Source organism: Rhinolophus sinicus, linkage group LG11 (assembly GCF_036562045.2).
Source record: "Rhinolophus sinicus isolate RSC01 linkage group LG11, ASM3656204v1, whole genome shotgun sequence".
In the NCBI taxonomy this organism is placed as follows: Eukaryota; Metazoa; Chordata; class Mammalia; order Chiroptera; family Rhinolophidae; genus Rhinolophus; species Rhinolophus sinicus.
In genome coordinates, this window is record NC_133760.1 from 21,329,884 (window position 1) to 21,351,835 (window position 21,952).

General features: G+C 43.7%; 1 protein-coding gene across 1 annotated transcript in view; it reads right to left on the reverse strand.

Moving 5' to 3' along the window:
• CDH13 (cadherin 13) overlaps positions 1-21,952 on the reverse strand; it is a 984,505-nt gene that overhangs the window by 251,320 nt on the left and 711,233 nt on the right. The gene's annotated exons all lie outside the window — the stretch shown is intronic.

A 21,952-nucleotide genomic window follows, 5' to 3' on the forward strand; every position in this document is an offset into this window, starting at 1 on the left:
ATAGAACTCTTGGCTCTCCCAACAGTTGTGTCCCTGTTAGGTAACAAGCATTATGTAATTGCACAGGAGTCAGACAGGGTCTGCTCAGGTGGTGGCAGCCCTGGGACACCTGCTCGAGCTCATATATTTGACTTCTCCTGGCTCCCAGCTCTTGAGCTTGCATTAGATCCCAGAGGGCTGCTATTCTCCTGGCCTCTGCTTTGATTTGCTGGACCCCAGGGCACTTCCTTCTTCTTTTTAATTAGACACTTACTTCTGCCTAGTTTTTCCCTGGACAATCTGGGTCCCGCAAGCTATGGGTCACATACCAGTATGACACCAAGGGAATGGAGTGTGAGGTCGTGTGTTGCAACCCTGGCTGCTCATTTGAATCATGTAAGAAGCTTTAAAAATACTCTTGATATCTGAAACTCACCCTAGGAGATTCTGAATCTACTAACCTGGTGTGGGATTCTGTAGAGTTAAAAGCTGGGAATAGATAGGCAGATGGAGACTCTGGCCCTCTATTTACTGGTTATGTGTTCTGGGCGTATATGCAAGCTCACATGGCCTCAGTTTCCTCACTGGTAAAATGTGCTGACACCTACCACTGTGTAAAGTTGATCTGAAGATGTATATAAAATATAGGGGCCCCTTTTAGAGGTGGACTTTGTAGTAATTCAACAGAGAGAGAAATGAAAGTATGAACCTACAATGTGCCAGGAATAGTCCTTGTAATAGTCGGGATAATTAGGTCATTTGTACTTTTAAAGAGGAGAACCAGAGGCTCAGAGAGGTCAAATAACCTTCCCAAGGTCACTGCTGGCAAGCGTACTCAGGAGAGCACGCAGGCGGCTATGCATGTAAGTGAAGAAGACCTAGCCTGCATTGAGGGTTCCCACCATCAGGAAGATGGTTGGGGGCACTGCAATCATTTAATCCTCCCAACAACCCTATGAGGCAGGTCTCATTAGCTCGATTTCATGGGGAGGAAAACTGAGGCAGATGGAGATGAAATCGACGAGCTCATCCAGCTGGTAAGAGGCTTAACCAAGATGCAGGTTTCCACTCCTCTCAGCACAGCCCGTGTCAGTCGGGCATCTACAATTACACTTTTTAGGTGGAATAATTACTTTTCAGGACCTCTCCTTGAAGACTGGCTAGATAACACCCTTGTCCTGACCCACTAGAGCTTGTCTGGGGCATCTTTGCGCCATGTCAGGGAGTCCAAGTGTCAGGCAGGGCCTGCATCCCTGAGTTGCAGAACAGGGCGGAAGATCAATGACCCTAGAAGTGCACCTGTTAGGTAGATCACCGAGCTGAAGCCACCGGCATGACCACTGAGGGGCTCGGGGAGGTTTGCATGGGGACAGGGGGTGCTGGTGATTCCTGCGGTAACACGATGCCAACGAGCTAGGATGCTGAAACACGCCACATCCGAGACTTGACACTCTCCATTCAATGGGAAGAAAGTGCCGGCAAATTGCTAGTAGAGCTGTAATGTTGCTGATTTTGCAAACATGTGTTCTTCAACTTGATAAGTAAATACATATTGGGTAATACGATGATGTTGCAAGCTGTTGTTTTATGGCGGGGAAGTCAGCCGCCTGTGATTGATGCTAGCAATGAAAGTATTTATAAAATAACACTGAATTAGGAGGAGTTGCTTTATGAGTCTGGGGCAATCGATCTTTTATGAAGAATAAAACTTGATGAAGGAGGTTTATCAGGGTCACAAAAATCTGGAATTAAGCATGCGGAGCTAGAGATCTAAGAGGAAGGCCTCTAGACGCCTGGGCTTGTAGCCTGGGGAAGGGGGGTGCAGCTTCTCCCTGACGATCTGTGCCATGTGGAATGGGCATTCTTGCCACTTGTGTTCATTTCTCCCCCGATGAATGGCACTTTTGAAAGCTCCATTTCCTCTTTCAGGCCATCAGAGCGCCACTCAGCAAATAACTTAGACACATAAAACGAAATGACGCACATTTGAGTCATTCTTGTACCCCCGAATGGAGCAGGGTCAGGCACATAGTAGGTGCTCAGTAAATGTTTTCTTACAGAATGGATGGAGAAGAGATCCAACAGTGTCGGGCTCACTGTGTGTGACTATTTTCTCATTTTATTGATATTTTAAATCGTCTTCCCTGTGCATGCATTTTGGTCTCTTGATGGCGCTGCCTTTCCAGATTGTAATGTTCTCTTTTTGGAAACAGTCTGGCAGGGGGAGGACCAAAGACGCCTGCTCCCCAAGCCAAAAGGGTCCATAGGCACATGACTCAGGCTGGTTCAACTGGAATTGCCCCTGGATAATAACGGTGCTCATCTGATGGGGTGGTTGTGTGGATTAAATGAATTAGCAGATATAATACTTAACTCTGTGTTCTCTGAGAATATTGTTATTATTACAAGATGGGAGGGGCTTGGTGCAGAGGCTCCACTGTTGCTCCAGAAGTCGAAGTCTTGGATGAATGCAAGGTTAGTGTGCAATGGTGCTTTTTTTCCTTAAGGCACTCTTAGGTTGTATAAGTAGAGGTAGACTACCAAGTACAAGGGAGGTGATTATCATTTTAACTCAATATTAAACCTCAGCAATATTTCAGGGTCTATCCCATGCGCTGGGTGACTCAGAGATAATGAAAATACAACCCTGTCTTGCAAATTGCTGACCTTAGTTTCTCCCTTAGCCTTGTCCACCGTTTCTGATATTCTTCCTGTTAGCCAAGATCAATTCCTAAACTTCCACTGTAGCCCTGCAAAGGGATGGCCAGGAAGCCTACCTTCCAATATGCAAAGGGCTGATGTCACAAGCAAGGCATGGCAGAGGGACTGCTGGGCTGTCATCCAGACGCCCTGCATTCCGTGGCTCCTTCCTCCACATTCGAAGCTAGCAGCATAGCATCTTTAACTCTTTCTCTAAATCCCTGACCTCTGCTTCCATCATCATCACCTCTCCTCCTCTGACTCTGGTCTTCCTGCCTCCTTCCCTTGTGGCAGAGGGTTCTGGAGGCAGGAAATGCACAGATAGTTGAACGTTAAAGTGAGGGTGTGGAAATGAGTGTGAGTATGTGGGGTGTCTCAACAACGAAAGGCCCAGGAGAGTCACTCAGCTCTGACATGGGGACATCTTGTACTGTAACGATTGCCTGTTACAAAGAAGAGTCACTCAGGGACTATTTTGTGTACAGGTGACAGAAATATATGAAAATGTCAGGAGTTGTCTTAACAGGACACCCTCGAAGCGTCTCCAGCCCATGTTACCTTAGGGGCTTGGAGAGACCACAGTTGCCCCTTTGTGATTTGCACAAGCCAAGAATCTCGTATGTTTCAAATATAAGCTGTGCGTTCACGGGTCCCCACTGCAGGAAAGGAAGAAATTCTGCCCGTGTGTCATAAACATTCGTTGAGTTTGGCTCTACTTTATTGGGACTGACTTTGTGGCAGGTCACGTGCTAGGACTGGAGTCACCTGCATAAGACAACAGTCTCAGCCCCTTGACTTGCCACATTCAACTGGGAGGCACAGAGATGCTTCAACACAAAATTGCACTGCAAATAATACACACGCTCGACAAAAAACACATTCAAGCTCGCTCTGAAAGCAGGGCACTGTGGCTCACCATTGGTGTAAGGTGGTTTACGAAGAAATGAATGTCTTTAGCTGCTCCCAGCTGAGATTTAGGGCAGGGACAGCCATGAATTGTTTTTTTCCTGCATTGCCGACCGCGAGCAGCCCGCTAGGCCCCTGCCTGTTCGATTATCACTTAGCATTTTAGTTTTTAAAAGCATTTTCTGCTGCAGAATATCTTGCCCATGTGTTGAGGGCAGTGAGGCATGAAAGCCTGAAAACGCAGCCCCATTGGCTATCTTCCAACTCTCCCTCCTCTAGGAGAGTGGGCGCAGTCAAGATTTTTAAGAGCTGGGGACTTGGGGGCTCTATTTGCAAGTCAAGTTGAAAAGGCACCAACTTAAAAGTCCTGAGCATGCATTATGCTCAACCACTGCCTTCCACGCTCCGGAACATTCAGTCGCTCCTGAATTCGATCTCTTAAACACAGATCTACCTCAGACATGGCCCAGCAAACCTGGAAAAGCACTGCAGTTCACAAGGCCCCATATCAGCAGAGAAAAGAAACACCGAGATAAGCTGAGAAGTCCTGTGTAGTTCATATATCCCTAGCAACTCACTTTACCAAAAGGCAAGTCATCAGTAGCCCACCCTCTGTGGACAATGGAAGAAAGGAACCTGCTAGTAATTAAGTGACAGATGAAAGCTTATACTGGGGGATGATTTGCAGGCAGCTGTCATCAGGGACAGAACAAGGGAAGAAAGAGACAGTAAAAGGAGATAGCAAGAAAGGGAGAGGCAGAAAGGCCGCAATCTGTGAATTCTTTGATTGAGCGAGCATCTACTGAGGATTTGCAAATGCTGCCCTCAGTGTGACCAGATTTCTGTCCCTTCAGGGCTTATATCCCAGTGACGCTCATGGCTCACCCTTCACTGACTGCATTAGTTTTCTAGGGCTGCTATAAAAAAATTAGCACATACCAGGAAGCTTAAAACCTTACAAATGTATCCTCTCAGTCCTGGAGGACAGGATTCTGAAATCAAGGTGTCAGTGGGTGTCATGTTCACTCCAAAGGCTGTAGGGGAAACCTGTTCCCTGCCTCTTTCAGCTTTGGGTGGCTGTTGGCATTCCTTGGCTTGAGGTCCCGTCTCTGCTCTGTCTTCACATCGCCTCTTTTTATGCCTGTCTGTGTTATCTCCTTCTGCTTCTCTCTTCTAAAGACCTTTGTGATCACATGCCATCCCCACCCACCAATAATCCAGGGTAATCCCCTCACCTCAAAACCCTTAACTTAATCACACCCGCAAAGGCTCTTTTTCCAAATAAAGTCACGTTTACAAGTTCCAGGAATCGGGGTTGGATATCTTTGGGTAGCCACCGTTCAGCTACCACACTAAGCGCTGTCGATGTGTGGGGAGCTGTGCTAAACCCTAGTGCACAAATTTGACCTCATGGGGGTTCTGTTCTCATTCCCTCATGTCCGTGGGGGAATAGTGGTGACTGGCTCCAGGTGACACAGCCAGCACCTGGTGGAATCAGCATTGGAAACTGGCGTCTGACTAAGAATCTGTGCTGTGTGCATGTTCTGCAGCCAAGAATGAGGCAGATGGAGGCAGAGAGCAGAAATGGGGCAGGCCCAAACACAAAACAACACATGTGTCTATGGCCCAAAGGACGTTTCCGGATCAATTTCCCCAGAATCAATTCGGTGAAGAACGGCTGCTGGACGTCCGCCCTCAGAGGCCATAGATTCTGTTCTTGGGGTCAGCTAATGATGAGCATATTTTCCAGGCTCAATTCCCAAAGAAATATGAGGGGCCAGCTCCTAAATCTCAAGATTTCCAATCTCTCAGAAGCTGGGCTATCTTTCCAGAAATGCAGCAAAATGACTCAGGAAGACGGATGTGTGACATTTGCTCATGTTTAAGCTCTGTCATCAGCTCTGCTGGATTTGGAGGAAAAGACATATCTCTGTCACAGAAGACACACGCTTTATATTTTTATAAAAACATGGACAAGACAAGCTTTTTCCTCATTTCTTTCCAATCTTTAAAGAAAGAAAAGAAAGAAAAATGTGCACGGTGTAGTCTTTTTTTCCTCTTTGAACCACAAAACGTTTGTACAGAAAGAGGCTTTGGAGGTAACCGAGTGCAAAGGGCCCAAGAAGAATGTTTTCCTTGAATGCCAACTGATATGGGTTCTATTTCCTCTCTATACTGAGAAGTAAGTTTTATGGACAAGGGTTAGAACCCTTTACCCCCGCTCTTGGAGTCTGTTCTACTTGGATCGTGCTTGGAATCATGGATCATCCTGGTTCCCATGGTATTGGAGGGAAATAGACAGTGCAGGGACTGTCAGGAGGAGAGGGGATGACAGTCTAGAGGGCCAGAGTATATAAGGGTCAGTTGTAATTAATTGGGCCTGTCTTGCCTGGGAGTCTCAAGTCTTCTTTTTAAGACTTGAAGGGTAGAAAGGACGCAAAGAAAAAAAGGAGCTAGCCTAACGGGACTGAAAGGTGCCCCCAAATTGGAGCATGTTACCTTCTAACACTTGAATGATTTCATGTTTAAACGGAAAAGGAATAATTCCATGTGGCTTTCATTCAAGACTAGCAGATGGATCTTGGGGAAGAACACGGCGGCCACGGGAGTTGTCCAGTGATGGAAAGTCCTGCCTGGTGAGACGATGAGCTCGCATTGCTGAGTGTGTGTGGATAGGTGGGATGACACTTGCTGTGGGGTACCAGAAGGTACCAGAAGGCCAGAAGGAAGTCTTGGCCTTGGGGGGAGGGTGAACTATCAGATCACCTTTGGAGGGACCCCTCAACTTGCAGCATCAGTTTCTCACAGGGTCCACAGAACAATGCCAGCGATATTCAAGTTCACGGTGCCAAAAGGGCATGGGACTGGGAGAGGAGAGAGTTTGTTACGTGATACCTCAGCAGATAAACCTGTAAATTGTGCTGACTGCCAAAGTGAGGAACGGAAAGAGGGGAGTCAAAGAGGCAACTTTGCTTCTAATCTCATCTGCTTATTTCACAGAAAGGCACACAAGGTCACACACAGACCATCAATTTCGAGTTAGCTAATGAGGAGGCCTGCTTTGAGGGTTCAAAAGAATTCCCCCAATGCTGCAGCCACACACATCAAGCGTCTCATGTTTCCTTTACCTCTGAGTTGCTCTTATCAATTAACTATAGCTGACGTGAATCTTCATTTAAGCCCTTGTGAAAATCTCATCTTAATAAACCAGCTGAGTGGCTTGTCTGTTATCCACTCTCCTGAAAAGGGTGGATGTCACCTCTATGTCCATGGGGACACCGTGCTTCAAAAGACCGATTCCAACTCTAAATTCAGATTCAACTAATGTTTACTGAAGCCTCCTGCCCTAGGCATTTCCATGGATCTTATCATGTTTACCCTCTTATAATTCTATAAGTTGACCCAGTTTTGTTGCTTCTTTTCCCTAATAGCTTTCCTAATGCATTCACTTCTCTTCCCTTAATGCTACTTGCTAGTTTTCTCCCTCTAACGGGGAGAAAACTGTTATCCCATCTTTACTTTCCTTCCTGCAACTTATCAGCATCTGAAAGGCTATACATTCATTTGTTTAGCTTGTTCATTACTGATTCCCCCTCTTTTCACTAATGGGGACTGTGCCTGCCTGGCTTCGCCAATGCATATGTTTGTGGAACAAATGAATGCAAATCGTCCCTGCTATATCCCGTTTCAAAAACGAGCAGTTAATTGTGTCACTCCCAAGCTTGATATACTTCAATGGCTTTTGCCAGACGCAGTAGCAATTCTACAACACAGCCTAAAGAGCCTCCAGGACCTGGCTCATGTTGCTCTTTCATTCGCTCTTCCCTCGTATTTGTCCCCTCTCCTTCCCGCCATACTGAACGTGGTGACCAGGACTGTTATCCACAAATACCTGCAATTCTCCTTCTGGCCTGTGGAAGGACTGGACTCACCTCATCTGCTGGGTTTAGGCGTGGTCTTGTGAGTTACCTTGGCTTACGAAATGTAAGCACGAAGAAGGCACGTCCCCTCTCCTGACAGTCCCTTAAGAAGGCACGTCCCCTCTCCTGACAGTCCCTTAAGAGGCTGTGTGTAACGTACCATGCTACGTTATCTCTCCCTCTGCACGGCCATTGCCAATGTCCTAGAAAGTGGCTGCTCTGCTCTGTGGACCTGAATTCCAGAGAGAAGGTGACACAGAGCAGAGCCCCCAGCCAGCCCCCATTGGACATCATCAAGAAGATGACAGAAGAAATAAGCCATTTTTTTGTGAGCCACAGAAATGTTAGGGTTGTTTTGCTATAGCCATGTAAGCAAGCTCACCCCGGCTGATGCACTGAACTTGAACTGTGCCAAACTCATCATGCTGTGTCATATCTAGGCCTTGACACATGCTGTTCGTTCAGGCATGGAGCCTTATACTGCCCTCCATCCCTCACACTGGTCCTGGTTCATCTCAATCATTTCTGCTCATCTTTTAGGCCATTCGGGGAGTCTGCCACCAACCCCCTTCTGGGGCAGGATCAAATATTCCTTCTCTTTGAACCCACCTTTCTCCCCGGTTATCCTCACCCTAGTCTTCTACACGTTGAATTGCAATTGTCTATTTACTGGTGGGGGTCAGCTTCAGATCGTAGCTTGAAGGAAGGGCTTATCATCTCTATAGGCATTTCCCCAGTGGCTAGGAGGCTACCAGGTACCTGGATGTAAGTATGATGCCAACTTTTATTGGATGAATCGATGAGTGAATGAATGAAGCAGAGAAGAGTATTAGAAGTATTCTCAGTCACAGTTTTCAGGGGTGTTGGGAAAGGGATAATAGACCAGGCGCTTCCTATTTCTTATTTAACCCTCTCTACCCTCCTGCATTAGGTATCCTCATCCTTGTTTAAACAGAAGAGACGGAGACTCAGAAAAATAGTAATGATTTTGAGATCATACAGTCACACAGGAGGCTGAGGGACATTCGAACTCAGGTCTCCATACTCCCAAGCCCAAGTTCCTTTCTTTGCCCAGAGCTGGAAATTGGGTTCCAGCAGCCCCTTTCTTAGGGGCAAAGTCAGCAGAGAGACAGGTCTTGCTGCACAGACAGAGGTTTCACCTGCAGGGTGGCCGTTGCTGCATGAAGGAACTGCAGGAAGCTACTGAACTGGGTCCTGCGCACTCCACGCTTTCCCCTTGCTCTCTGTTAAAGCAAATGTCTTCCCATTTTCCCCTGTGACTTCTCTTTGGTTATTTTTTCAGACTCATGGAAGCCATGATGTGGAAGGGACATCAGAGCCATCGAGTCCACTTCCCTGTACAACTGTAGGAAAAGTGAGTTATCCAGTCTCTGTTTAAACACATTCAGGGACCCAAGCTCACACCTTACACCTGCTTCTCCGGGCATCTCTGACTATTGGTGAGATCTTGTGTAGATTGAGCTGGAATCAATCTCCTGGAAACCTCTGGTTCTGCTCTGGCTCTTCCCCATCCCCTTTTGATGAACTGAAAACTTATATGCTGATGCATCTTTCATTACTAGTCGCCATTCTCTGATCTTATTGCAATCTGTCAACTTCCTGCTCAAAACAAGGTGCTGTAGCAAAATATGCCCTATGTGACCTGACTCATGCTGGCTATGGCAGGATGATCACCGCTCCTCACGTGGGAATTAGTTCTCTGGGCAGGCGCTTATACAGAAGGTTCCTTTTGAGCTTGTGGTCAGCTAAGACCCTCAACATTGTTTTCACATGAATTGCTCTTTTTAACATAGGGGACCTCACCCTGATTTAGTGAGCTGGCTTTTAAGAATCTCAAGGTAAAGACTTTCCTTTCATTTCTGTCACATTAAATCACCAGTTTATGGTTTCAGTGTCCCTTTTAGGAAATCTGATTCCATTATCCGATGTATTATCTGTCCCTCATCTACTCTGGAGGAGCCATGATTTTGATAAGTTATTAAGAGAAATGTTGACTGAGATACGATTAGTGCCTAATAAAGGTCATCGAGCCCATGTTTCTCTCTTTTCTTTTTTAAATTATGAATTATTTCACACACACACAGGAATATATGTACACATATGTATATATACACATATGTACGCACATACACACACAACATATAGCAAAGCGTAAGGGAGAATACAATCACACTTCTACGTACCACCCAGCTTAGGAAACACCACCTACCATGCTACTGTAGCCCCTGTATGTTCCCCCTCGATCGCATCCTCCGTCCTTCCCTCCACGGAAAACGGTTATCGGGAATTTAGCGTCTCTTAACCCATAGTTTTGCTTCATAGTTTTCTGTCTTATCTGTCTCAAAACATCTTAGTTTTTTGTGCTTTTGAATTCTCTATACACGGACCCCCACGGTACGTATTTTCCTCCAAATTGTTTTTCACAGCACAGTATGTTCTAGAGATCCGCTGTCAGTGCTTCAGAGAAGCTCGTCAGACGTTGTTTACTCAGCTATGTTTCCCTTAGTGAGCACACAGGTTGTCTCCCATTTTTGCTACTGTGAAGCCTGCTGCTAGGAGCATCTTTCCCATGTGCCCAGGTGCATGTATGACCGTTCCTCGCAGGCACAGACCTAAGACTAGGTTACACATCTTCAACGGTAGTCGGTAACGGCACGCTGTTCTCCAGCAGCCGTGAATGAGGCCCTGTGTCCGAACATTACTGCCAATACTCGGTATTTCCATGCTTAATATTCACCAATCAGGTAGCCATAAAATCATAGCTGATTGAGGTTGTTATGCAAATTTCACTGTGGGCCAATTCGTTTGAGCAGATGTTTACACATGTTTGGTCATTTATGTTTCTTATTCCGTGAAATGACTGTTTATATCTCTTAGCTGTTTAAAATTTTTTTTTGTTGTTGCTTTATTTCTTACTGAGTTTAGGGGTTCTTTATATACTCTGGTTATTTATCCCTTATCAATCAAATGTATTACAAATATCCTCTCTAACATAGTGCCTTGGGGATTTACCTCTTTTTAATGGGGTCTTTTTATTTATTTATTTTTTAATTCCTAAGATTTCACTGAAGAACTTGTCATGAATCAGGCTGAAATCTATATACATATCTTACGCCTTAGGCATTTCTTTCTTCTACCAGTTGAATAACACTACTGAAAACTAGATGGTCATAATCCATTTCTACACTCTTTCTAGAACTCAAGGGAAGTTCACTGGTATGTAGTTTCGAGAAACTTCCTTTTATTATTATTTTTTGTATTTCATTTGCTCATTTCTTTTCCTGTGATGAAGAGAACCTTAACACAGATTTGACCTCTAGCATTTCCATAAAACCACCATAATTTCCAAAATTCCTGCAACTTTTTCCTTAAGAAAACAGTCACAAATCTATGAACCTGTCAGCCATTTTCCTATGGCTCTGGTAAGCATAGTGAAACCAAATTGGAAAGTTTAATTAGTTCACTTGCTTCAAGATAAAAATGCAAATAAAAAAGTTTCCAGTTTCACCTGTTTATGAGCCAAAAGCAAAATTAATTAAAGTCAATGGAGAAAAGTAAATAAACATTGTGAAATAAAGGAAATAAACATTCTGAAGCAAGAGGTTAAGGCTCATGAAACATGAGAGAGTCAATTATTTATAGTCATGTGTTTCTGCCCGATAATTTAATCACGTTTCCTCTGTCCTCTCTCCCATCAGAATGCATGCTAAGAAGAAAGGTTTTAGAGCTCTTTAAGGTATAATAAGGTGATCAAGATGGGTTTCTTATCAATGACATTGCTACATACCAGGGCTAACAAAGCATTTTTTTTGGACGAAATGCCAGTGGATTTTTCTGAGTTCTGTTATTTTCATTATGATAAGACTTTTTTTCTCTTTTTATAAAAATGTGAAATGAGAATTCTGTAGATAACTTGGCTGTATTTACAAGACAAAAAAAAAAAGTTGCTATTGTACAGTTGGCCATTTTGGTATTTAAATTAGACCAGCCAGAGAGCACAAACCAAGTGTTTATGTTGGGAATGACAGTAGAGATGTCAAATAAAAAGAAAAAAAAATCCATGAAAAAAGGTCATTTCATAGTCTGTAAATAGACACAGCTTTTGCATAATAACATTTCCATTTCCTGACACTATTCAGGGGCAGTCCCTGGCGGCTGTTTTCTCATTGCTACAACCCTGGTGGGAAACTGAGATCTCATCAAACTTGGATTGGGTCAGGAGAAGAGACAACAGGTGTTGGAGTCTAGGATCAGGGGACCGAATGTCAGAAATAGGCAGTCGCATTACTGGGAATTTTCCAAATAGAACCGAAAAGTACCAGTATATAAAGATAATCCATGAAGATTGATGCCAGCTTACTCAGGTTTGCAAAACAATAGAAATAAAGAAACCTGAGAATGGAAAAATGGGTAAATAAATTACAGTGTTATATAGCTATTTAAAAAGAGAGAGAGATAGAATTTGTGTTGTCATGGAAACATGACCACAATTTTTTGGTGGGAGGCAGGGAGACAAGTTATAAGATAAATTGCATTCTCTAACTCCATGTTTTTGTAAAATCAAATCAAAACAGAATACAGCCCTGTCTGTAGCTATGTATATAGAAGGAAAGAAAAACAGAAATCTATAAAAAAATAGAAATTGGTAATGGTGATGATGTTGGGAAGTGTTGGGGCGGGATTAGAAGGGGCTTTCCTTCCAGGTTTGTTTTAATTTAGTCATTTCATTTCTGTGCTTTGAATTATTGCCATGGGCACGAGTTAATTAGGCAATTTGAAAGACAAACGAAAAAGGAAATAGTAAGTATATAAACAGACCAGCAAAGTGAGAGGCCAAAGAGCCAGGCACCAAGAGTCAGAGGAGAAGCAGATCTGGGGTCTGCCTGTCCTGGGCCGGTTCCAGAGGCAGCAGGTGTGGCAGGTAAAGGAATGCAGGAAGCCCTTGGGATTCAGGAAGTTCCCCATTGGGCGAGGGTGTGCTCCTGGGGGACTGAGGTGGTGGGTGAATTTCAACCTCTGATGGAATTGCAGCCCGGCGGCCATCAGTAAGAGACCAGGGCAGCGCCTACTCTGCTCTGGGACCCTCTTCTGTTTCTGCCCCAGGCCAAGCCAGCCTCACCACATATGTCCAATAAAGGTTCTCAGCCCTGCTGCCTGAAGAGAAGCGAAAATCCCCTGGGGAAAACTTAAAAGCCCAAGTTTAGGGGCATCGCATCAGCCCTGCCCAATCAGAATTTTGGGAAAAGGCAGCAGTGTTTGTATATTAAGATATTTCCCCCAGGTGTTTTGAATGTGGACAGATTTAGCAACCACTGGCTTGGGCTGGCCTGCTGACTTCCTCTCCTCCAGCCTCAAGCTCTTCACTCGTCTGCCCCAAACCGAATCTACCTTATGTTATTTCCCTGATTGCTATTTCTATTAACGTCACCCACGTTGAGGATAATAGACATTGGTGATGGTGATGATGATGATGGTGACGATGATGGTGATGGTGATGATGGCGATGGTGATGATGGCGATGGTGATGATGGTGATGGTGATGGTGATGATGGTGATGGTGATGGTGGTGATGGTGACGATGATGGTGATGGTGATGATGGTGATGGTGACGATGATGGTGATGGTGATGATGGCGATGGTGATGATGGTGATGGTGATGGTGGCGATGGTGATGATGGTGATGGTGATGGTGGTGATGGTGATGGTGATGGTGGTGATGGTGATGATGGTGATGGTGATGATGGTGATGGTGATGATGGTGATGGTGATGATGGTGATGGTGATGGTGGCGATGGTGATGATGGTGATGGTGATGGTGGTGATGGTGATGGTGATGGTGGTGATGGTGATGATGACAGCTCTCATTTATTGAAGTTGTATGTGCTGAGCATGGGGCTGGGTGTCGGGCCCATGCTTTCCCTTGTTGAGGGGCAGAGGAGGCAAGAGCAGCTCAGGGAGATTAGGTGACATGTCTAGGGCCATGCAATGAGTGATAGCGGAGTCAGGTTTCAAACGCAGGTCCACCTGACTTTAACGCCCATCACTGCCCACTCAGCCTCACTGCCCTCCATGGCAATAGGTACTAACATGAACAATATTGGTAATAATAATAGCTAATATTTACTGAAGACCTAGTTAAGAGGCTAGCCATTGTGCTAAGGGTTTCAGGCGCATTATTTGATTTAATCCCTGACAACACTGTGATGTTAGTACTATTATTATCCCCATGTAATAGGTGAGGAAGGCTGGAGGTTAACAACAGCTTGTCAAAGCCACACAACGAGTAGGTGGCAGAGGGGGGGCTTGTGTCCAGGTGCTCTGGCTCGTCCTCCATCCTCCATCATCTATGCGATGAATCTCAAAGGCAAAACCAGGCCTCATCAGACCTTTGCTGGCTCAGCTCCCTGAGGGTCACACATGTGTATTTCTCATACATCCAGTTCCTCCTGCTCCCTAAACATGACCTGTCTGCCCTGGACATCCGCATATATTATTCTCAGTATTGGAATATCCTTCCTCCCACAGCCCATTGGGCAAACCCTTTAAAGTGACTCGAGTAGCTACCCTTCCTTGAAGCCATCTCTGAACTAAAAAAAAAAAGGTGAAAGCAGCCAGTTCCCTGCATATTCTGCTGTCACAATGCCTCTCACGTCTCACTGTGATTGATCTCTAAGGGTTTCCCTGAAGTCAGAGGCCATGTGGATTGATTTCAGTGACCCCAGTACCTGACACAGGGACCCACTGCTCTCAACCATCCTTCTTTTTCTCCACAAATTTTGCCCTGGTACATCTGATCTGGTGAAACTCTCAAGACACCGAGAGCTGCCACATCCTGCCTTCCCCATTGTTTCCGGTGGTTTCCGGAGAACAGGGAATGTCTCTGCCCTGCTGACTGCTGTCTGGTCAGCAGGCACCCAGTGCCTGGCACATATCCGATTCCCCATCAGTATTAGGTGGACGAGGAACACAGCTGTTTCAACTTCTGAACAAGCCAGAGTCAGCTGCTGAAACACAGACCAGAAGGGCCCCGAACAACTACAGCGTCCCTGCCCTCATGGGGTAACACATTGGGGGATATGCTCCCTCGGTCCTGCTGTGTTTGTGAGGCTGGAACATGTCTCTTCTTCAACACTGACTCAGAAATTAATTGGAGGCACTCGCCTGTCATTTTTCTAGAACTATGGAAGGTGAAATTCAATTAGTTATTTGTTTCTATACAGCACAAAGAAAGGGAGCCTTGTCCACAGGGAAAGCAGTGCTGCTGACGGAAAGAGATGCTACTCTGGGTCTGTCTGCACTTTGAGTGACAAAGGACAACAAATTGAAAAGCAATAGGAAACCCACCCTCCAAAAGCCACTGACATAAAACATTCTGAGGCAGAACACACCACAAAGCTGGAGGTTCTTAGTGATCCAGGGGTTTGTTGATACTAGAAGGCATTTGGGGCAAAAGCAGCTGGAAGCAGTGAATAGCAAATGAAAGCTACACCTGTAACAAGGGGCAGAGCTCCCCAGTGGGAATACACAAGAGCAGATATTTAGAGAAAAAGAGAAAAGGCAGAAGGTGGGGTGCTAGAATGCACATTCAAATCCCTGGGGGTTAGGGAGTGGGGTTGGTTTCTGGAGGCCAAAGAGACAAGTTTGTGAATGGGTGGAGTTGGGGTGCGGCGGGGTATCTCCCAGACCCCCAGGTAGACCAGTGTTGACACCAAGCCCCATGCATTTCAGATGCTCAGAAAATATTTGTCTCTGCTCGACTGTCTAGCTCTCGTCCATCAGGGGCAGGTATGGGGGTTATAGTGAATTGCTCAGCTCATGCTATTTTCCTTACCACACTCGATGTGGTCTGAGTTGTACTGCATACTGATGAAGAATCTGAGCTCTCAAGTCAGAGATACCCACGTTCATGTCTCAAGTCCATAACCTACTAGGTCTTTGACCTTGAGCTCAGTCTCAACCTTCTCTGAGCATCAGTTTTCACACTGGAAAACAGGATATTAATGACTCCCAGCTCATAGGTTACTTCTGAAAATTAAATAAGCTAAGGTGCTTGCAAAGGTATCACCTTCGTGCCAGCTGCATAGAAAGCACTCAGTGAGTGTTAGCTGTTGCTTCATTAGCATTATTTCATTTGGAAAATGCATGAGACATTTTTTCAAGAAAAGCAGTTTGAACCACAGTTTGTAGAGCAAGAAATACAGAAATTCTCTCGCAGATGCACACGTCTTTGTTTGGGAGGTCCTGAATCGTGTGATGAACACCCCGGGGTGCAGAGCAGGGGGACTTTGAAAATGAATCTTCCACATGATGCTAGAGGAAGAGCGAGCGATGAAACCAGTTTTCGAAAACAGTGGGTATCATGCATCACAAAAGTGCTGCTAATTCTTTGTTCTCCTCATCCTACGTCGAATCATTTATCTTGATGAAATTCAAAGATTGAGGATAAAAGTATGATACCCTTTACATGTTCATTGCACCATTACCGATAGCAACTAAAAATAAAAAATAAAAACGAAAAACATCCCCTACTGGGGGTTTTCAAGATGAATTCCTGGAACTACCACGAGGGGAGCTAACAGGACCCAGAGCAGATACAGGGGAGCTCGGCATCACTTTGTGCAAGGAGAGCAAATTGTAGACAGCTTAACTGCCTGCTCGGAAAGGCCTGAGAAAGAACCGTGGATACACACATTTTGTGGAATACTATGCAGCAGGGAAAAAAGAATGAGGCAGATCTAAATAGACTGTGACAGGGAAGATTTTCAAGGCATATTAAGTGTGTAGGGGGAAGCCAGTTAAAAGCAATATGCCTTGTATAATTCCAAGTATATGAAACATGTCTATTTTGTTTGTACATGTAGACAAAAATATCTAGGACAGAACTTAAGTGAATGCAGGGATTATGTCTGGCCAAGGGTCTGGAATTAGGTATGAGGCAGTGGTAATGAGAACTTGGCTTTTATTACTATAGCCTGAGAGTATATACATGGAGATGATTATATTTTACTTTAGATATTTAAGAGAAAAAAAGAATCAATAGAACATGGTCTAGTTCAGCATATGGTTTCTTAAAACACAGCTCTGCAGCTAAAAAAGACTGAAAATCAATGACCTAGATGTTTAACCATAGGAAAATGGCCAAATAAATTAGATTCAGCTACTTGATGGGCCATTATGTAGTCATTAAAGGTTATAATTATAATGACTGGGCAGAAATCTGGGACATGCTTGTGATATATTAGGTAAAAAAAAAGGAGTAAAATATGAAATGATGTATATAGGATGCAGCTGGACACAGAAGAACAGACCTGAAAATAGCAATGTCAGAGAGGAACAATTACGGCTGACTTCTAATATTAATATTGAAAAGGTATTTTTTTAATTAAAAAAGGTTAGTCAAACTGCTGCTTTAATTTCTCTTGGACACATTTGGGAGTGTGTACATGCATACAAAACAGGTCTTACTTTTGAGGCAGTTTCTCAGACACACACAAGCTATGCCCAGGAATGTATGTAATTTACAAGCATCTTCGGGTTAATAGCCTCAAAAAGCAGAAAAGCAGATGATTCTTTTCTGCGGTGGACCCCTTACTATGCCTGCTCTGCATGCCTGCTGCTTCAATTGGGGCTTCTTTTGGGAGACTCTTCCAGTGTTTTATAAAGTGGATGGACTGAATTATTATTTTTTTTCCCACAGACAGCTACATGGCATGCCAAATCCCTTAGAGACCACTGTAGATAAAACTGCAAAGATAAAGATGAAAAGATCTCCATAAACCAGCTCCTCAGAGGCGCCTGCATATGCACCCCGCCCGCATATACTGCAGGAAGCACATGCAGGATGGTGCCATTTTGAACAGGAACCACAGATCTATGGGAAACGTTCAATCCTGAAACACAAAAGAAGTGCCCTTATCAGGTAAATGTAGTCGTCCAGGCTAAGTGGACTAATCTGGGGGGCTATGAACCCCAGTTCTGACAGATGGATAGTAAAGGGTTTCTTTTCAAACATGCTTGGGAATACAGCAGAGGACATCTTGATTTACAAGGTCGATTTACAATGTACCTTCGTATATGGAAGACTCTGAAGATCCCAACATCAAACAGATATGCATACCATAAACTGGTCTAATTTCCCAGACCCTACTCATCTGTGTTGCATCCTATGGCACCCAACAGCATTGTGATAATTATAATGAAAGCAATGGTAATTTTGTTAAGTGCTTCTAACATGTCAGGCACTGTGTTAAATGCTTTTTAAATACTATCTCATTTAATCCTTTTGACAATCCTGCATGGGATGTCATGGCGTTCCCACTTTGTAGATGAGAAAACTGAGGCTTAAAAAAATTAAGTCATCTTTGTCTAAGGCACCCAGTAAGAAAGTCACAGAGTTGGAGTTCTCATCCACAGATGGAAGCTCTTTGTGTGTCTCAACCTGGTGAAATGTTGGCGCTCCTGGAGCCACACAAGGGGAAATGGACTTAAACTACCCCTGAAGGTGAGAGCAAGTTTTTTCCTCTTGCAAAACCTACCTCTGAGATCACTGCTTCTAGGAAGACTTCTCTAAGCATCTCAGACAAAGAAATTGTTTCCCCCATGGAGCCACTTTTATTGTTCCTCGTTACACTGCATTGGAGATATATTTTCAGATGTTTACTTTTTCTATTTTATACCTTGTTCATCTTTGTGGGAACCCAAGGCATCTGGTTATTACATGTTATTACTTATAAGAATTGCTGGGCAGGATCATAAATACCTCCCCCAAATAAACAACAACAACAAAATCAAACAAACCCAAAACTAACCAAGTAAATGGGATGCTGCGTGAAACAAAAATTATAAATGCTTTTGTCCTTAAAGAACTAAGAACCCATTATACATTTCTTATTGCCTGAATAGACAATGTCTATATTTGTCTCCATTTTCACAACCCACCATAGAGCGTGGCACTGAGTAGATAGTCAATAAACATTTGCTGAACAAACAAGTGATCAATGAAGGAATGAATCATCTTATGTAAGAATAAGGGGTTTTGAAACCTGATGAGCAATAGTTAAGTTATATGCACAATAAGGCAAGAAACACAGCATCACCTGATTTATTGACATACCACCAACCGTCGCAAGACTGATTATAAATATCAATGTTTAGGAAAATAGTGCAAATAAATTTGCTTTCTCTAGTCTTGGGAGCAATTATATTTTCGGAACCTCAAATTGGAATGTGTCTCCTGTCATGTGACGAGGCAGCGAGAAGGCTTGTGACATCAGGCTGGGCTGGGTGGATGAGCTCCAATTTGGCACAAATAGGGAATCAGAAATATCAGTCCTGACACTCATGGATCCCCAGGGAGGAGTAAAGATTAACAGAAGAGCAAAATCCCTGAGCTGGGTCCAATTCACACACACACACACACACACACACACACACACACCCCAGATGTACCGAAAAATTCCGTTTTAAATTAAATTCAAACATAAAAACTTCAAGTTTGAACATAAAAATTAGGGGGAGAGAAATATGAATAAAAAAGAAATGATTCTTCTGTGTTTTAGAAGCATGGGATACCTTGAAGTACGTGTTTCTCAAAGTGGGGTCCCGAGACCAACAGCATTACATTACTCGGGATCTTGTTTGAGATGCAGATTCTCAGGCCCATCCAGACCTACGGAGTCAGCAGCTCTGGGGGCAGGCTCAGGAATCTGGATTTTAAAAGGCCCTGCTGGTGATGCTGCTGCACACGCACGTTTGAGAACCACTGGTTTAAGTCATAAGCTCTCTATCAAATTTAATACAGAACTTGATTTTCAAAAGTATTTATTCAGTCAAGAAAGATATAGCTGTCTCTTGCATTCCTATAAAGTACACAAAAACTTTTTACTGAATGATACACTATCTTTTGCATAGATCCTCACAAAGATCCTATTGGGTAGAAAATTGTCCCTCTACCCATTTTACAGATGAGCAAATGAAGGCTCAGAGACGTTGAGACATGTGTTGCTAATCTATCCCCAGAGCCCATGCAATTCTGACTCAGGGAACATGGTTCATGACATTCACCTATCAGTCTTTGAAGAACAGAGCCCAAATGGCTAAGACAACATCCGGGGTTGTGGGTCTCACAGTTGGGTTTTTGGGCATCATGCCACTTCCCTAGGGAGCCCCCAAGGAATGCACTTTGTCCACCGCCTTGGCAGAGCAGCATTCATAGAGAGCTGTATTCACATCTGCCTTCCCCATTCGGCTCCCCACTGCGACAGAGCTGGGGTGAGATTTATCTCTGCATTCCTAGCGAGAAGCGACACAGGGGAAGCCATCCGTCTTTATTCTGCTTGTGAAGACCTGAGATTCAGGCATCGATGTTCTTTCTATTAGAGGTCTTCTCACAATAAAAACATAAAGAGCCAACGACACCCATCCCATCACCCAGCAAATGCTTCACTTTACTAGCAGTTACGAACTTATTCTCTAAAACAATGCTGTGAAGTTGGTACCAGCATTAATGTCCCTACTTGATGGAGAAGGAAACCAAGGCACAGAGGGTAAATGATTTCTGCAAGAGCACACAGCGAGTGACTTCAGAAGGATTTGAGCCCATCAGCCCTGCTCCAGAGCCTGTTGCCACCACAATTCCCAGCCAGCACCAGGTCTAGCTGGAGGAGGATGTGAGACTTGGATCCTGAACCAAAAGTCTCTAAAAGAACAATTGGTAGAAGTGAAACGCCAAAGATTAAAGATCCAGGCTTTCAGAGACTAAACAAGAAAATTTCTGGTTTCTTCTTCTTCTTCTTCTTTTTTTTTTTTTTAATTTAAAGTGAGAACTCTTAGGATTTACTCTCTGAACAAACTTCATATATTGGGGGTGCCAAAAAAATGGATACAAGTGGACACTTTGGTCAACGTTGCTCAAGCAGTAGTTTGCCGTAATCAGAAGTGTCTGGATACTGATGGTAACCACTTTGAGCACCTCTTGTAATTGCAGAAGTCAAATGTGACTTGTATTCATCTTTTGTTATTGGTATATACTGAGTATTACAATTTTAATAGTTTTTCCCTTTCTTATAATGTGTATACTTTTTTTTTTGGCACCCTCTGTATATCACACAGAAGTGTTAACCACAGTTGTCACGTGGTACATTCCATCCCTAGTATTTATCTTAGAACTAGAAGTTTGTACCTTTTGACCACCATCTTCCAGTTCTCCCTCCTCCAACCTTCCACCTCTGGTAACCACAAGTCGCATCTCTTTTTCTATGAGGTTTTTTGTTTGTTTGTTCCCCCCCAGCCCCCCCCCCCCGATTCCACGTATAAGTGAGTTCATACAGTATTTGTCTTTCTCTGTCTGGTGTATTTCACTTAGCATAATGACTTCCAGGCCCACCCACGTTGTAAATGCTAGGATTTCCTCATTCTTTATGGTAAATACCGTGTGTGTGTGTGTGTGTGTGTGTGTGTGTGTGTGTGTGTATTTACAATTTCTTTGTCCATCCATTTATGGACACTTACGTTGTTTTTATGTCTTGGCTATTGTGAATAATGCTGCTATGAACATGGGGGTGCAGAGATCTTTTTGAGTTAACATCTCGTTTCCTTTGGATATATTCCCAGACAAGAAATTGCTGAGTCATAGGATAGCTCCAGTTTTAATTTTTTGAGGATCCTCCATACTGTTTTCCATAGTGCTGCACCAATTACAATCCCATCAACAGTGCACAAGCATTCACGCCAGCATTTGTCTCTTGTCTTTTTGATAATAGCCATCCCAACAGGTATGAGGTGATACCGCATTGTGGCTTAATTTGCATTTCTCTAATGACTAGGGATGTTGAGCATCTTTTCATGTACCTATTGGCCTCTTGTATGTCTTATTTAGAAAAATGTCTATTCAGGTCTTTTGCCCATTTTTAAATTGGATTTTTTTTTAAATTTTGCTATTGATTTGTATGATTTCTTGATATATTTTGGAGTTAACACCTTATCAGATATATGGCTTGAAAACATTTCCCGTTCCATAGGTTGCCTTTTCACTTTGTTGATGGTTTCTTTTGCTGTAGAGAAGCTTTTTAGTTTGATGTCGTCCCACTTGTTTATTTTGTTGCTGGTACTTTAGGTGTCATATCCAAAAAATCATTACCAAGACTCATGTGATGGAGCTTCATTCCTGTTTTCTTCTAGGAGTTTTATGATTTCAGGTCTTACGTTTAAGTCTTTAATCCATTTCAAGTTAATTTTTGTGAGTGATGTAACTTAGCGGTCCAGTTTATTCTTTTACATGCGAAGATCCAATTACCACAGCACCATTTATTGAAGAGACCATCTTTTCTTCCTTGAGTATTCTTGGATCTCTTGCCAAATATTAGTTGACAATATATGCTTGTTTAATTTCCGGGCTCTCAGTTCTGTTCTGTTGGTCTATTTGTTTT